At 46.9% G+C, this 4,095-nt stretch overlaps 1 pseudogene; it reads right to left on the minus strand.

The window, feature by feature from the left end:
• Positions 1–1,541: 1,541 nt before the first annotated feature.
• LOC147459688 (uncharacterized) lies at positions 1,542–3,275 on the minus strand (annotated as a pseudogene).
• Positions 3,276–4,095: the final 820 nt, after the last annotated feature.

Genomic DNA, 4,095 nt, shown 5'->3' on the forward strand with positions numbered 1-4,095 from the left:
AGAGAGAGAGAGAGAGAGAGAGAGAGAGAGAGAGAAGAAGAAGAAGAAAAAGAAGAGAGTTTTAACATTGGGACACTAATGTGGAGAGCTAGTAGCTATGTTTGGTAACATTGGGACATAGGGAAGAATGACATTGCCACAAACATTGTTGAGTTTTCATATAAAAGCTAGCTATATTCCGTCTTGAAGAAGGGGGCACAAATAAAACAAAGGTGGGCAATACACATCTTGTCACTCTTGTCAAGCATAACTAAGAAGTATTTAAGCTTGAAATTAATAGAATATTGCCTTATAATCTTAGAGAGAGAGAGAGAGAAGAAGAAGAAGAAGAAAAAGAAGTAGTAGAAGAAGAAGAGGGTTTTAACGTACCCGGACACTATCCCAACCGACCTTAAGGATCTATCCTATGAGGAGTGTTGAACTCAAGACATGTTATGCGCGCGCGCGCGCGCGAGAGAGAGAGAGAGAGAGAGAGAGAGAGAGAGAGAGAGAGAGAGAGAGAGAGAGAGAGAGAGAGAGAGACTTTGTATACCATGTGTAAAAGCAAAGCAAAGCATTGTTAGTCTAGTGTAAACCTAGGCAAGTTAGGGCAAGAGTATCTTTTGGAATTAATTGAGAGAGAGAGAGAGAGAGAGAGAGAGAGAGAGAGAGAGAGAGAGAGAGAGAGAGAGAGCTTGTATATCATGTGCAAGTGTGCTCCAAGGCATTGTTTAGTATAGTGTAAACCCAGGCAATTCAGGGCAAGACTATCTTTTGGCGTCAACGGGGGAGGGAGTGAGAGGGGAGGGGTGGTTTGCATGCCATATGCAAATTTAAACTTAGGCATTGCAGGGCATGTGTTAACCTGAGAGAGAGAGAGAGAGAGAGAGAGAGAGAGAGAGAGAGAGAGAGAGAGAGAGAGAGAGAGAGAGAGCTTTTACACAAAGCCATTAACAAAAACTCCTTAGCTAGTTAGAAGTTTCAACATAGTTAGGTACAACATTGGGGCAAAGACATTATCATTCAAAACATGGCAAAACTCATGTCATCCAAAATTTACATGGCAATAAGTTGAGAGATGTAATACAAAAAAGCTCTATCAATGCATTGGGCCGAAATCGACCTCAACAACACAAGTAGTCGCTGCCCCATGGGTGCCACCATCTCCACTCAGTTGTGATGTGGAGTCCTCACCCATTGACACCTTCTCGTGTGCCTCACTTTCCCCATCCCCATCCGTTGATGCATCCTCGCCTTGAGCACCGGTAGCATCCCCTTCATCACTTCCATCCGGCATGTGTTAACCCGAGAGAGAGAGAGAGAGAGAGAGAGAGAGAGAGAGAGAGAGAGAGAGAGAGAGAGAGAGAGAGAGAGAGAGAGACAGAGAGAGCTTTTACACAAAGCCATTAACAAAAACTCCTTAACTAGTTAGAAGTTTCAACATAGTTAGGTACAACATTGGGGCAAAGACGTTATCATTCAAAACATGGCAAAACTCATGTCACCCAATATTCAATAAGTTGAGAGATGTAATACAAAAAAGCTCTATCAATGCATCGAGCCTAAACCGACCTCAACAACGCAAGGACAGCCGTTGCCCCAGCGGTGCCACCATCTCCACTCAGGTGTGATGTGGAGTCCTCATCCATTGACACCTTCTTGCATGCCTCACCTTCCCCATCCCCATCCATTGATGCATCCTCGCCTTGAGCACCGGTAGCATCCCCTTCATCACTTCCATCCGCACTGTCTCCATCATCTTTGCTATCCTCCCCATTATGTAAACCTGAGCAATGTTAGACAATGTAGACCCGGACATTGATGGGCAACACACACACACACACACACACACACACACACACACACACACACACACACACACACACACACACACACACACACACACACACACACACACACACAGAGAGAGAGAGAGAGAGAGAGAGAGAGTCACATGGCATTTGTAGCCTTGTCGTATCTTCTTCATTATGGAAGTTTTCTTCATCTCTTGCACAACATCAACCTTTCGCATACGAGCCGCCACGAAGTCAAGGAGAAAGTCATCTTTGGTGCATCGTACTTTCGTCTTGTTGATACAATCCTAGGATTCTAAACCCCTAATGAGGGCCCTTGCTTGAATAGCCTTGCGACTCAACTTGTACTTGCGGTCCACATCCTCAAATCGCTCTATCGCATGTAACCTATCTCTTTGTGTAGACTTTGGAATAAGGTTTAAAGAAGCACCTGTCACCCTCCCTCCCACTCTATGTGGAATCTCTACCCTCATCCCATGTTGCTTTCAAAGGTGGTCCACCATACGTTGTCGCTTGTCCATCAACGTGTTTCTACTTGGGCAAGCTGGATTTGCTCGGCACATCAGAACGAGCTTCCCATCAACATAAAGCTCTGCATATGGCTAGGATGACTTCAATGACTTGGCTCTCCACACCTGTATAAAAGAACATACCTACATAACTTTTAGAAATGGTAGGCAACCCTTGTTAACCCAAATATAAACTCGGGCATGCGTGAGACTAAATGTAGACCCGAGTCAGAGAGGGACTCACAGGACCGACGCTCAATGCTTGAGAGGTTCCGACCTTTGATCGCTTGGATGTAGTCCCTGAACCGCCCCTTATACTTCAAGAAGCTTTCTCTTACTACCTTTGGCTTCTTTTGGGGTGGCAACTACAACATTTCACTTGGGCTTCTCTTAGCTTTCCCTTCCCCTTTTCACTCGCCACCTTGGATTGTTTCTCTACCTCATGACCCTTCAAGTCGAAAATTGAGGGCTTTTGAACCACATCTGGACCTTTCTCCTTGGGCTTCACAAGAGCCTTCTTTGCTTCGGAACCCTTCATTGGGACCTTCTCCTTGGGCTTCACAAGGCGCCTCTTCACATCAGAGCCCTTTGTTTGGACATTCTCTTCGGGCTTCACTATTAGCCTCTTCCCATCCCGGCCTTCATCAACCTTCAGGTTTAACCTCTGCCCACAAACAAAACCTTGGGATCAACCTACCTTATAAAGAGAAGCCATGAAATGCACCCTTTGAGCACCATGGACTTGACAGATAAACCCAGCCAATCCCGGCATGGCATGAAAACCTGGGCAAGCCTGATGTGCAGACATGGGCCCAAAATGTAAACCTAGGCAAACCCGAGTTGGAGAAGGTGAAATTACCTACATCCCTCCCTTTGTCGCCAACTCCACAACAGCGGGATCCTCATGTGGCATTTGAGATCCATCCCCGTCCGAAGGTATGGCTGTCTTCTTACCCTTTTCAACACACTGCATAAAGAGCAACAATTAGAGCGCACCCCAATGGCCATGATTAGGCATAAACCCGGAAAACCTGCATTTTCTTGGAAGTTGCCTCATGCAATACTTGGACATCTGTCTCCTTCTCAGCACCCTACAGTAATCAGAAACAGATTTTAGTGAGCACTCCTATGGACATGCCTCTATGCAAGTGTAAACCCAGACATAAACTGGTTTTGACGGATAGTGGCCTTGATGTCCCCTCCAGCAATCTTGTCCTCACAAAACTTAGATCTTTTTTCGGATTGCACCAAGCTTTGAGCTCGCGTGTTTCTTTGTTGTGCAGGAGGTTGCTTCTCACCCTTACCCCCCTTGACATGGAGCTTACTTGGTTCTTTTTCATAGGAGGAGTGGGAAGGGGATCATCCTCCTCCCTTTCCTCGGACACCACCACCTTTGTCATGACCTGCAATGTAGTTCATGCAAGGGTGAGAACCCCATGCCCGCCTTGTGCCCTAAACCCAGGCTAATTGAGTAGCACCCTAAACCCTTACATGTTCACTATTCGCCATGTCTTCCTCCCCTCCTTGTGAAGAAAGTTCCTCCTCCTCCTGGATCGTCACTTGCAAAAAGGGAGCCCATGTCAAAGGCCAAGCCTTAATAGCAACCCCATGCCCGTGAACCCCCTCCCATTAATTGCGGTCGGGCTTTGCTTCTCCCATTACGGGTTCCTCCTTTTGCAGCCTTGGGGGGTGGGAGGTGGGGTGGAATAAGCACTCGGCATGGCGCCACCCTTCCCCTTCCTTGTCGTCTTTCCACACGCCATGTGCAGCCGCACTCAGCCCAAGGCAACAAC

This window comes from Adiantum capillus-veneris, chromosome 4 (assembly GCF_014529385.1).
Source record: "Adiantum capillus-veneris isolate H3 chromosome 4, ASM1452938v2, whole genome shotgun sequence".
Taxonomy (NCBI): Eukaryota; Viridiplantae; Streptophyta; class Polypodiopsida; order Polypodiales; family Pteridaceae; genus Adiantum; species Adiantum capillus-veneris.